The 14732-nt window shown below is 43.4% G+C and overlaps 1 pseudogene; it reads left to right on the forward strand.

Moving 5' to 3' along the window:
- LOC112219025 overlaps nucleotides 1-13543 on the forward strand; it is a 76967-nt pseudogene extending 63424 nt beyond the window's left edge.
- The last annotated feature ends 1189 nt before the right edge of the window (nucleotides 13544-14732 follow it).

A 14732-nucleotide genomic window follows, 5' to 3' on the forward strand; every position in this document is an offset into this window, starting at 1 on the left:
TATGGTGTATTCTATTGTGTACTCTATGTATTGTTTAAATAGGTGTACTCTATTGTGTACTCTATGGTGTATTCTATTGTGTACTCTATGTATTGTTTAAATAGGTGTACTCTATTGTGTACTCTATTGTGTACTCTATGGTGTATTCTATTGTGTACTCTATGTACTGTTGAAATAGGTGTACTCTATTGTGTACTCTATGGTGTATTCTATTGTGTACTCTATGTACTGTTGAAATAGGTGTACTCTATGGTGTACTCTATTGTGTACTCTATGGTGTATTCTATTGTGTACTCTATGTACTGTTGAAATAGGTGTACTCTATTGTGTACTCTATGGTGTATTCTATTGTGTACTCTATGTACTGTTGAAATAGGTGTACTCTATGGTGTACTCTATTGTGTACTCTATGGTGTATTCTATTGTGTACTCTATGGTGTATTCTATTGTGTACTCTATGTACTGTTGAAATAGGTGTACTCTATTGTGTACTCTATGGTGTATTCTATTGTGTACTCTATGTACTGTTGAAATAGGTGTACTCTATTGTGTACTCTATGGTGTATTCTATTGTGTACTCTATGTATTGTTTAAATAGGTGTACTCTATGGTGTACTCTATTGTGTACTCTATTGTGTACTCTATGTACTGTTGAAATAGGTGTACTCTATTGTGTACTCTATGGTGTATTCTATTGTGTACTCTATGTATTGTTTAAATAGGTGTACTCTATTGTGTACTCTATGGTGTATTCTATTGTGTACTCTATGTATTGTTTAAATAGGTGTACTCTATGGTGTACTCTATTGTGTACTCTATTGTGTACTCTATGTACTGTTGAACTAGGTGTGCTCTATTGTGTACTCTATGTACTGTTGAAATAGCTGTACTCTATGGTGTACTCTATTTATTGTTGAAATAGGTGTACTCTATGGTGTACTCTATTGTGTACTCTATGTACTGTTGAAATAGGTGTGGTAATACTGTAGTTCCACTGAAATCCCAATGTGTTTTAAAGGGATAGTTCACTTTTATAAAGTTTTAGGCTTATTATAAAGTCGGAAATAAGCTAAAACTTCAAAAAGTATCCCTTTAACCTCCGAACATGTTGCCAGGTAACCCTGCTGTCCTGCCTGGTGGACATGGAGCTCACCTTCCTGGACTACATCAAAGGGGGGTACGTTACAAAGTTTGGTTTTTAATTAAAGTCTCATTTGAATAGGGACACATTGAATTAAAGTCTCATTTGAATAGGGACACATTGAATAAAAGTTTAATTTGAATAGGGATGCAATGAATAAAAGTTTTATTTGAATAGGGACGCATTGAATTAAAGTTCAATTTGAACAGGGACACATTGAATACACAACAGTCAGATGCATTGCACCATCACTCTTTAGCCTACACCTAATTTCCATTGCTAGTCCCTAGATCTGTGTTAAAACGTTTAGTACTAGCTTTCCATGTTGTATTGTTCATTTTGACTGTGTACCCCATGCAACCTGCACATTTTTATTTCCAAGCAGCTACTGTAAAGTACATAATGTATTACTGCAATAGGTTATACTAATTTAACTGAAACAATTTCCATGGTAACCTCTTGATCTAGCGCTAAGCTCACTTACATCCCTAGTGGTAATTGAAGGTAGGAACAAACTCCTAGTTAAGTGGATTACTAATCAGCTCGTAGGCCTATGTTCATTTTGCAGGTGACAGCAGTTACTGATAACTCATAACCCCTTGTCAATGAATTGAGTTAGTTGGATCACTTTGAATCATGATGTAATTGAATGTAGTATGACTGACGCTTCAATATCTTTACTGTTTGATTTTGTCTTGCAGAACTCAGATTAATTTCACGGTGGCAATTGATTTCACAGCATCAAATGGTGAGTGTGTTCAAATCTGTTTTTAGTTCTTGTCAGCCCTTGAGAACCCTGTGCCTGTGTGGCAGTAAGGTAATGTCCATGTGTTTTGAATGGTGGTGTCAGAAAAGGGTAAGAAGGAACAACTTGTACCACCAGCATTACAGCTACAAGGCTTTTTTTCAAGACAATTCTCAATGGTAGAAAGCTGCTTAATAGTGTGCAATGTATGAACAGCATCCCCTCTTTCCAACTACACAATAGTGTGGACCTCAGTTCTACTGTGTTGGGTTTGTGTCCAGGCAACCCGTCTCAGCCCACCTCCCTCCACTACATGAGTCCGTACCAGTTGAATGCCTACGCCATGGCTCTCAGGGCCGTGGGGGAGATCATCCAGGACTACGACAGTGACAAGATGTTCCCTGCTCTGGGCTTCGGAGCCAAGCTTCCCCCGGACGGACGCGTCTCGCACGAGTTCGCTCTGGTGAGGAGACAGGAGACACCTCCATCCATCCTTACATCCATCTATCCCTCCTCCTTCTTACCTGCCACTCTCTCGTCAGTCCTGGTTCTGGACCAGTGGAGGCTGGTGGAGAAAGAACTGACAAATTACCCCTTAGGCTCTGGTCATATGTAGTTCACTAGTAGTTCCTGTTCTAACCCTTCCTATCCAGATACTGTGCCCTTGCCGCCTTAGGGTCTGGCAGTCATTCCAGCTGCTCAGTTGGGGAACAGTCTCCCCAGAGGGGCCCAGCCTGAGACCACGATAGGCCCCATATGCATTCATCTAGGCATTAAGGATTTACTGAGTCAGTCTTTTAAGAATGGACTGCATAGAAAGAGGGAGAGAGGGAGATTTCTATGTTGTCTCGCTCATGTTCCTGATGTTTGTTCTGTGTGTTCCTGTATAGAACGGGAACCCTCAGAACCCATACTGCAGTGGGATCGAGGGAGTGATGGAGGCTTACTACCAGAGCCTCAAGTCTGTCCGCCTCTACGGACCCACACACTTCTCCCCTGTTATCAACCACGTGGCCAGGTACTGTAGGTCATACACACACTCACACCAGAACTAACCACCATGTACAAAGAGCATTCCCAGTGCGATTCCATTGAACTCCTACTGTGGTCCTTCAGTGTGGTACAATAACCTGCTATGATCAATAGATAGCCCCAGTGTGTTCCACAGTGACCTGTGACTCCTCAGGGAAAAACCAGATTAAAAGAAATGCTGTAATAGCTCAGCCGTCCCACTGAAATCAATACTAACTGTGGTGGCATGAACACACACGGACACATGCACACCTACGCACGGACAAACACCCACGCACGCAGGAATGCACACATGCACAAACACACGTCTTGTCTTCTCAGTTTGAGAAAATCGTTTGTGCTTTGTGTGCAACCGCTGAGCACACCGTGGAGATCAAAGGTCAACATAGGTCTGCCTGTCAGACGGTGATCAGAAAGGAACATTCTTTTCACACCCACTCACAGACCAGTAAATAACCACACATGAAAGCAGCAGCTCAAGCTATGATTGGTGAAACTACCACGTCGGTTTATGATGTCACAACAAAGAAGTTACTGTTTCACTTTACTTTTTTTTCATCGGACATCATTGCATGCTCCTCTCCTCCATTTCATCAACACAACCGAAACAATAACAAGGGCGCTGGGGGGGGGTCGAACAGTGGCGCTGTTTCTCCCTTTATTGGATATCAGCTTTAAGTGTGCGTCCTAATTGGTCCCATAGGCTCTGGACCAAATGAGTGCACTATATAGGGAATATGGTGCAGTTTAGGACGCACTCTTAATGTCACATCTCCTCACCATCACACAAATAGATGCGAGAACCCAGTTCAGATTAGATTACAACATCACACCGGAGTCTTTATATGAGAAGAAAAAAATGTTATGAAAAAAGGGACACACACAAGACGAGGATAAAACATCCAGCTTCCAATGTAATCCCTTACTTATTGCAGCAATAAAATAAACTGCAAACGCAAGCAAGAGGACAGAGGTCTTCTCCTCCTCTGCATCCAAAGTTATTCAATATTGTCCTTCAAAAGTATTCATTCAACGTTGCATGCAGATAGAATGGTTGGTGGTTGTTGAAAACAAATAAGGCTTTGCACGATCGACCAGTGGACAGACACTATGGGAGACATCGTGAATAATGTTAATTTTATCCGAGCAGAAGAGAATTGTACTCAGTGCCTCGCTGTCTCTCCGTAGTGTGCAGTGTCCCCGTGCCATACATGCTCTACTTGATATTCACTATTGGGAAATCTTACCCAATCATCTATAAACACACATAAGATTGACTGTAACAAGCTATCTCCCCCATCCCTCTTCGCTCCTCAACTCCCATCTATTTCCCGGTGTGGTCAGACCGCCCACGTGGCCTAAGAATAGCCTTGCCGTTCATAGCTCATTTATTCTCAGTGATACCAAAACACACTGAGGGAAACCATTTTCACCCAAATAAGAGTCTCTAGTGACCAACGAGATCATCATACTCGCACGTGTGGCTGTATTTATTTGCCACTCAGATGGTGTGTACCCCCCAGGTTTACAGTCCATGTATGGGCCAGATTTGGGTCTCAACCATCAGCCAAACCAATGAACAAACCATCACTAACATTGAGTGGCTGCTGCCAACATACTGACTCAAATCTCTAGCCACTTTAATAATTAAAAATTGGATGTAATAAATGTATCACTAGTCACTTTAAACAATGCCACTGTATATAATGTTTACATACCCTACATTACTCATCTCATATGTATATACTGTACTCTATACCATTTACTGCATCTTGCCTATGCCGTTCGGCCATCGCTCATCCATATATTTATATGTACATATTCTTATTCATTCCTTTACACTTGTGTGTGTATAAGGTAGTTGTTGTGAAATTGTTAGATTACTTGTTAGATATTACTGCACAGTCGGAACTAGAAGCACAAGCATTTCACTACACTCGCATTAACATCTGCTAACCATGTGTATGTGACCAATAAAATTTGATTTGATTTGACTAGAGGTCCATGCAAGAGAATAGACAGATTAGTAAAAGAGTGGTCATAGGCTAACACAAAATATGCTTCATAGCAGGGGTTGGAACCTAAATTGTTTTCCAATCATTTTGTTCTGAACAGAACCAGTATTTTTTTGGTTCCTTTCAGTTTGCTTAATGTTGGACAAAAGCTAGCTAGCTAACGAGCTTGTGTGTGCAGAGCGGCACACAATTAAAAACATGCCTTCTTTTTTGTGGTTAATAAATCCAATGTGAGTAATGATAACTATAGTATCCTTAACTAGCATTGGAAAAACTTAATCCATTCTTCTGTAATAAAAAATCACTCTCTAATTTCTGAATCACGCTTGTAACGTCAGTAGGCTACAGTAGCCCTTGCTCCAGAGGGGGAGGGACATGAGAAGGGGGAGGGGTAGATTGCCTACACACACACACAACACACACACACACACACACACACACACACACACACACACACAGGCAAAGATTTCCAGCTGGCAGGCAGACACTGGAATAAGTTTCTGAGTGACAGAGTGAGGGCTTTGCATAGGCGCTTTGTTGCATTTTTTGTGGGACTGAAACAAATGCTGGACTGTAAAATAACGTGATTACCCGGTTCTCATGCTTTTAAAATAATGCTTCTATTCTAGAACAGTATATTTTATTCGGTTTTCGGTTCTGTTCCCTGAATCGGGTCCAACCCCTGCTTCATAGAAACATTTAATTAATTGATTTATGACATTTGACATTGTAGTCATTTAGGGAACGCTCTAATCCAGAGAGACTTGCAGTATTATTGATTACAGTATTATTGATTACAGTATTATTGATTACACGCTGCAACTCATATTGCTCTCCTCCCTGCTCTCCTCCCACCAACCTCTCTGTTTCTGTTTCTCCCTCCCCTCCCCTCCCCTCCCCTCCCCTCCCCTCTCTCGCTCTCCGCCCCCCTCTCTCGCTCTCCGCCCCCTCCCCTCTCTCGCTCTCCGCCAACCTCTCTGTTTCTCCTCTCTCCCCTCCCCTCCCCTCCCCTCCCTCTCTCGCTCTCCGCCCCCCCCTCCCCTCCCCCCTCCCCTCCCCCCCCCCTCCCCTCCCCTCCCCTCCCCTCCCCTCTCTCGCTCTCCGCCCCCCCCCTCCCCTCTCCGCCCTCCCCCCCCCCCCCCCCTCCCCTCCCCTCCCCTCCCCCTCTCCCTCCCCCCCCCCCCTCCCCTCCCCTCCCCTCCCCTCTCTCGCTCTCCGCCCCCCTCCCCTCTCTCGCTCTCCGCCCCTCCCCTCCCCTCCCCTCTCTCGCTCTCCGCCCCCTCCCCTCTCTCTCTCGCTCTCCGCCCCTCCCCTCCCCTCCCCTCTCTCTCGCTCTCCGCCCCCTCCCCTCTCTCGCTCTCCGCCCCCCTCCCCTCCCCTCCCCTCCCCTCCCCTCTCTCGCTCTCCGCCCCCCCTCCAGGTATGCACAATCAGTGAAAGACGGCTCCCAGTACTTCATCCTCCTTATCATCTCGGACGGCGTCATCACCGACATGGCTCAGACCAAAGAGTCTATCGTAAATGTAAGACATCTCAAACTTACTATTAATTAAAGGCCCACTCTTACAACATTTTGTCAGCCATTTTTATACATGTAAAATGTATGCTATAGCCTACACATCTTCATGAGTTAGAGTGGTTACATTTATCCAGCCCCATCCCCCAGTTATATAGCAAACCAAGTGGCGGGTCTGGATTTACAGTGAGGGGAAAAAGTATTTGATCCCCTGCTGATTTTTCACGTTTGCCCACTGACAAAGAAATGGTCAGTCTATAATTTTAATGGTAGGTTTATTTGAACAGTGAGAGACAGAGTAACAACAACAACATCCAGGAAAACGCATGTCAAAAATTTTATAAATTGATTTGCATTTTAATGAGGGAAGTAAGTATTTGACTCCTCTGCAAAACATGACTTAGTACTTGGTGGCAAAACCCTTGTTGGCAATCACAGAGGTCAGACGTTCCTTGTAGTTGGCCACCAGGTTTGCACACATCTCAGGAAGGATTTTGTCCCACTCCTTTTTGCAGATCTTCTCCAAGTCATTAAGGTTTCGAGGCTGAAGTTTGGCAACTCGAACCTTCAGCTCCCAACACAGATTTTCTATGGGATTAAGGTCTGGTGACTGGCTAGGCCACTCCAGGACCTTAATCTGCTTCTTCTTGAGCCACTCCTTTGTTGCCTTGGCCGTGTGTTTTGGTTCATTGTCATGCTGGAATACCCATCCACGACCAATTTTCAATGCCCTGGCTGAGGGAAGGAGGATCTCACCCAAGATTTGACGGTACATGGCCCCATCCATCGTCCATTTCATGCGATGAAGTTGTCCTGTCCCCTTAGCAGAAAAACAGTCCCAAACCATAATGTTTCCACCTCCATGTTTGACGGTGGGGATGGTGATCTTGGGGTCATAGGCAGCATTCCTCCTCCTCCAAACACGGCGAGTTGAGTTGATACCAAAGAGCTCCATTTTGGTCTCATCTGACCACAACACTTTCACCCAGTTGTCCTCTGAATCATTTAGATAGACATTGGCAAACTTCAGACGGGCATGTATATGTGCTTTCTTGAGCAGGGGGACCTTGCGGGCGCTGCAGGATTTCAGTCCTTCACGGCGTAGTGTGTTACCAATTGTTTTCTTGGTGACTATGGTCCCAGCTGCCTTGAGATCATTGACAAGATCCTCCCGTATAGTTCTGGGCTGATTCCTCACCGTTCTCATGATCATTGCAACTCCACGAGGTGAGATCTTGTATGGAGCCCCAGGCCGAGGGAGATTGAGAGTTCTTTTGTGTTTCTTCCATTTGCAAATAATCGCACCAACTGTTGTCACCTTCTCACCAAGCTGCTTGGCGATGGTCTTGTAGCCCATTCCAGCCTTGTGTAGGTCTACAATATTGTCCCTGACATCCTTGGAGAGCTCTTTGGTCTTGGCCATGGTGGAGAGTTTGGAATCTGATTGATTGATTGCTTCTGTGGACAGGTGTCTTCTATACAGGTAACAAACAGAGATTAGGAGCACTCCCTTGTGCTCCTAATCTCAGCTCGTTACCTGTATAAAAGACACCTGGGAGCCAGAAATCTTTCTGATTGAGAGGGGGTCAAATACTTATTTCCCTCATTAAAATGCAAATCAATTTATAATATTTTTGACATGGGTTTTTCTGGATTTTGTTGTTGTCATTCTGTCTCTCACTGTTCAAATAAACCTACCATTAAAATTATAGACTGACCATATCTTTGTCAGTTGGCAAACGTACAAAATCAACAGGGGATCAAATACTTTTTCCCTCACTGTAGTTGCTTTTCAAATTAAGAAGAAGACCTTCAACATTCAACTCCACCACCACTTACGGTACCACTTACTCAGTCATTCTTCGTGGGTGGACCAATGTTGATAGTGTTTAATGTCCGTCTGTCTATGTTGAAGTAATGCTGTTTGGAATGCCCTGACTCAAAAATTGTGTTACATGGAAATAGAAATCGCTGCTTTTCGTTAAACAATTTTCCCTACGTACTGTAATGTGATTGTGGGGTACGATATGAGAACTATGAGTTTCAAGCAACCCCAGAAATAGATGTTCCTCATATTTCTGCCAATTTAATGTTCACCTAAATGGCAATACAAAATTATGAAACATAGTGATGTGTTAATCAATCATTCTTTCTCACAAACCTTTGGCAAATGGCTATCCACTCAAAATTGCAATGCAATAGGTGTCCGCTATGGGAGGAGATGGAAATAAGGTTCATTTATAAGATGTCAGACTGGCTGGGGTTTAAACGCAAGTTGTACATGCATGAAATGACAGAGGTGACAATCCTACAAAGGCTTGGCAAAATGTGGCAGCCAAACCACATAAAGGAGCAGAATTGGAAAACATTGACCACTTTGTGACAGGCAGTTTCTACCATTTTTCTCTGAGAAGGAGAACTTGTACAGTATTTACAGTATTGTCAATAACTGGGGGTATTTCTCCTGTGGCGTTTTAGATAACGAAGGTTATTGACGTTGGCATTGAAAGGAACTTGTTTTCTCAAGCTCTCTTTTTTTGTTGACACCTCTCTACTCTTTATTTGTTTCTCTCTCTCCCCCCACCTCCAAAGGCGGCTACTCTGCCCATGTCAATTATAATTGTCGGGGTTGGACCGGCGGAATTTAATGGTACAAAAGGAATAATGGAATGTGTGTGTGTGCACCCTTGTGTGTGCATGTATGTGTGTGTGTGCACCCGTTTGTGTGCACCTGTGTGTGTATGTGCACGCATTTGTGTTTCTAATCTCTTCCCTGCGTTAAATCCATTATTTGCCCCTCACCCGGTTCTCCCTCTCTTCTGCTACTCACCTTTTTCTATCCTTCTTTCTTACCCCTCCCTCTCCCTATCGCGCCCCTCACCCGGCTTCCCTCTCTTTTCCTTTCCATCTCACTCTTTCATATCTCTCTCTCATTTGCTTCCCATCCCCCACATTGTTTATCTTTCTAAATGTCAATGCTCATTTGACCCAACGTTCTACAGAAATGTGTCATCATTTCCCTTCACCTTTTTGTAGTAACAGACCAAGTCCTCGCCTTTCATCTCTTATCATAGGAAATAAGTGTTTACAATTCATAAAACACTCCAGCTCCACGATAAACACAATCATTCTTTATGAGCAATTAGCCTTTTAAAGTCAACGGTCCTTTAAGATTATCACGCTTACAAAGTCAATGTGCACAGTAGCATGATGTCCCTCCCTGTTCCACTACACATGGTTGCTTTCCCTTATACAGATGTAGGATCTTAATTTGATCACCCTGTTGCAAGAGAACCTTCCTGCAATGAAGGACATTTAAAACTTGTAGTGTATTTGAGGTTTAAAAAGGCTTCTGAAGCTTCGTATTTTCGATTTGGAAATTTCAAACTTGATTTTCCCTTACACAAAATGTATCAATGCCTACAAAAAAAAAAACGTTGATGCTGCAGGATTATTTTCCTGCTTTAGCAAACAGGCTAAAATTAAGATCCTGGATCTGTGCATCAGTGGAGGCTGGTGAGGGGAGAACGGCTCATAATAATGGCTGAAACGGAGCAAATGGAATGGCATCGAACATCTGGAAATCATGTGTTTGATGTATTTGATACCATTCCACCTATTCCACTCCAGTCATTACCACAAGCCCGTTCTCCCCAATTAAGGTGCCACCAACCTGCTGTGCTGGACATATCCCACCACACCCGGCTGGGCTGCAACCTGGTCTCAGAGCAAAACGTATGATATTTTACTCAAATCCATGCCACCCCATTTAGTTTAATATGTTCGTTTACGCTAGGTTACATTAGATTGGCCTACCAATGTAATAGTGGTCATACAATATAATACAAATTGTAGGGTGTATAGTATCCTACGTCTTGATCGCATTTTACCCGTTTAGTATGATATATTACATTCGACTTCCAGGTGTCTGTTTCTCAAACTAGACACTCTAATGTACTTGTCCTCTGCTCAGTTGTGCACCGGGGCCACCCAATCATATTTCTATACTGGTTAGGGCCAGTTTGCGCTGTTCTGTGAAGGGAGTAGTACACAGCGTTGTACGAGATCTTCAGTTTCTTGGCAATTTCTCGCATGGAATAGCCTTCATTTCTCAGAACAAGAATAGACTGATGAGGTTCAGAAGAAAGTTCTTTGTTTCTGGCCATTTTGAGCCTGTAATCAAACCCACAAATGCTGATACTCCAGATACTCAACTAGTCTAAAGAAGGACAGTTTTATTGCTTATTTAATTAACACAACAGTTTTCAGCTGTGCTAACATAATTGCAAAATGGTTTTCTAATGATCAATTAGCCTTTTAAAATGATCAACTTGGATTAGCTAACAGAACGTGCCATTGGAACACAGGAGTGATGGTTGCTGATAATGGGCCTCTGTACGCCTATGTAGATATTCCATTAAAAAAATTGCCGTTTCCAGCTACAATAGTCATTTACAGCTTTAACAATGTCTACACTGTATCTCTGGTCAATGTAATGTTATTTTAATGGACAAAAAAAAGGACATTTCTAAGTTACCCCAAACTTTAGAACGGTAGTGTATGTTTACTATGTTATGTCTTGTCAAAGTAATGTAACCTAACGTAAAGTAACATGTCATGCTAAATGGTTTTGCTCTAAGACCAGGCTGGTTCATCACTCACCCAGTACTGTGCAGTAACTTACAACCAAGGATTTAACGGCTCTACACACACATTTACGGTACTCAAACAACATTGCATGGCAGGCAATGAAACAGTGTCATCTCGTGTAGCATGCTCACTGGCTCTCTGTGGTAATGTAGCGTGTGTAGTTAATGCACACGGACGACAGTGCAGCATGTGTAGTCAACGATGTGTCATGCTCTGTGGCACTGATGATGTTGCCATATTGATGTGGGCTTTGTTCTGACATGGCATGGATGACTGATGTGCTTCTCTCTCTCTCTCTCTCTCTCTCCTTCTCAGAAATGATTGAGCTTGATGGAGATGAAGAGAGGATTTCATCTCAAGGGAGGTTCGCAGAGAGAGATATTGTTCAGGTATTATGGAGCTTTCTCATACACGCAGTTTCATTGTCTCTGGAAATAGGCTGACATTCTATAGAATGTGTATATCATGTATGTGTACTGTATGAAAATGGCCTATGTGAATGGCTTCTCTCTCTCTCTCTGCGTCTTTCATTCCCCCCTCGTTCTAATCCACTGTCTTTCTCCCCATATCTTCACATGTATTCTGTCTTTCTCCCCATATCTTCACATGTATTCTGTCTTTCTCCCCATATCTTCACATGTATTCTGTCTTTCTCCCCATATCTTCACATGTATTCTGTCTTTCTCCCCATATCTTCACATGTATTCTGTCTTTCTCCCCATATCTTCACATGTATTCTGTCTTTCTCCCCATAACTTCACATGTATTCTGTCTTTCTCCCCATATCTTCACATGTATTCTGTCTTTCTCCCCATATCTTCACATGTATTCTGTCTTTCTCCCCATAACTTCACATGTATTCTGTCTTTCTCCCCATATCTTCACATGTATTCTGTCTTTCTCCCCATATCTTCACATGTATTCTGTCTTTCTCCCCATAACTTCACATGTATTCTGTCTTTCTCCCCATATCTTCACATGTATTCTGTCTTTCTCCCCATAACTTCACATGTATTCTGTCTTTCTCCCCATAACTTCACATGTATTCTGTCTTTCTCCTCCTCTACACCACTTCTCTACCATTATTATTTTCTAATGGAACCACTGTACTCTTTCTCTTACTGTCTCCTCACTACTTCTCTTTCTCCCCTCTTCTCCGTTCCTTCTCTCTTCCTCCCCCCTTCTCTCCATCCAGTTTGTTCCGTTCCGTGACTACATCGACCGCAGGGGGAACCACATTCTCAGTATGGCCCGTTTGGCCAAAGAGGTCCTGGCTGAGATCCCTGACCAGTTCCTCTCCTACATGAGGACCAGGGGCATCAAACCAGGCCCCTGTCCCCCTGCCTACACCCCCACCCCCGCCTTGCACCCCCTCTTCACCCGACGGGTCAGCCGAATCTGAAGGGTAAGACGCCCCCCCCGACCTCTTCCTCTTTTGCTTCTTCTTCTTCCTCACTGGAGTCGTTTCCACGCTCATGTTGCACCTTTGTGGACTCTGGGATTCCATCATCCGTGGCATTGGTCAGCCCTTTCTGTGGAGAGGACAGACCGCCATCATCCCTCAGGAAGGACTTCCACTGAGAGGTCAGAAGTTAGAGGTCAGAGGACGCAGTTTACTGGTCTGACCCAGGAGGTGGGTGAGTCACTGTAATTGACGAGCCAGGAGCAGCATCCAATCTGTGGAGAACCTTTCAGAAGCGCATTTCTGATCTGTTATTTCTACGTCCTGCTCTTCCTCTCAAGTTCACTTCTCTTTCACCAAGTCTCTTTCTAAATGTTTACAAAAGTTGAGGATGACGAGGAGGATTCATACTCGTGGACACATTTTTATTTCTCTCTGATTTGTACTCCAGATGCTCCCTGGCTCTCCTTTTTTTAGCCACAGAGACTGGTGGTAGCGATGATGAAGAGGACGAAGATGATGCTGATGATGCTGATGATGATAAGCCCAGGAGCCACATCCCATGTGTGGTGTTTATTTCTTTTTTTACGGAGCATGTTGTAGTCCTAGTAGAGAAGCATGCAGTTAAAGTCCTGCACTCAGGGCCTCCTAGCTGATCATTTATTTTCCAACTACCACCTTTGAAGACAGTACCTTCACCACCTATAATCTTCCCACTATATTACGCTCTGTTGTCCGCCTACCTTGACTCAAAGGGGACTTCCTTCAGAGTCTGGTCCTATCAAATACAGCAGGGACTGAACCAGCCTTATTCTCTTTGTGTCCCAAATGGCACCCTATTCCCTACATAGTGCACTACTTTTGAGAGCTCCGGTCAAGCGTAGTGCACTATATAAAGAGTAGGGTGCCTCTTGGGATGCAGAATCTATCCATTGGATACATTCACAGTCACCATGCTCACAAGAATTCTGGAATAGTGGAATCTCCATCCATGCATGGGAGTTAAAAACATACTTACCAGTTAGTTACACCACCACTTCCATGTGTGTCCTCTGACTCTGGAGTTCAGTGAGAAAATGTTGTTTTGTATTTTCAAGAGCATTCTCTCTTTAGTTTCTACCTCTTGCTTCACATCATGTCACTAAACCCTGTGGATGGATATATGTGTGTTTTGGAAAGGCAGGATGTTAAGCAGTAATATTTCAGTCTACCTTTTGGTTCACAACGTCGCCTTTGTCTCTCACTGAGTGAAAACATTTTACATTTACGTTCAACATTTTACTAGCCTACACTACCAGTCAAAAGTTTTAAAACACCCACTCATTCAAGGGTTTTTCTTATTTTTTTTATATTTTCTACATTGTAGAAAAGCAGTGAACATATCAAAATTATGAAATAACACATTTGGAATCATGTAGTAACCAACAAAAGTGTTAAACAAATCAAAATATATTTTATATTTAAGACTCTTCAAATAGCCACCCTTTGCCTTGATGTGAGCTTTGCACACTCTTGACATTCTCTCAACCAGCTTCATCTGGAATGCTTTTCCAACAGTCTTGAAGGAGTTTGCACATATTCTGAGCACTTGTTGGCTGCTTTTCCTTCACTCTGCGGTCCAACTCAACCCAAACCATCTCAGTTTGGTTGAGGTCGGGGGATTGTTGAGGCCAGGTCATCTGATGCAGTACTCCATCACTCTCCTTCTTAGTAAAATAGCCCTTACACAGCCTGAAGGTGTGTTGGGTCATTGTCCTCATGAAAAACAAATGACAGTCCCACTAAGCCCAAACCATATGGGATGGCGTTCCGCTGCAGAATGCCATGGTAGCCATGCTGGTTAAGTGTGCCTTGAATTCCAAATAAATCATAGACAGTGTCACCAGTAAAGCACAACCACACCATCACACCTCCTCCATGTTTCACGGTGAGAACCAAACATGCGGCGATCATCTGTTCACCCACACCGCATCTCACAAAGACAAAGAATGTCCATTGATCGTGTTTCTTGACCCAAACAAGTCTCTTCTTCTTATTGATGTCCTTTAGTGGGGGTTTCTTTGCAGCAATTCGACCATGAAGGCCTGATTCACACGGTCTCCTCTGAACAGTTGATGTTGAGATGTGTCTGTTACTTGAACTCTGTGAAGCATGTATTTGGGCTGCAATTTCTGAGGCTGGTCATTCTAATGAACTTATCCTCTGTGGCAGAGGCAACTCTGGGTCTTCCA

Source organism: Oncorhynchus tshawytscha, linkage group LG19 (genome assembly GCF_018296145.1).
Source record: "Oncorhynchus tshawytscha isolate Ot180627B linkage group LG19, Otsh_v2.0, whole genome shotgun sequence".
Taxonomy (NCBI): domain Eukaryota; kingdom Metazoa; phylum Chordata; class Actinopteri; order Salmoniformes; family Salmonidae; genus Oncorhynchus; species Oncorhynchus tshawytscha.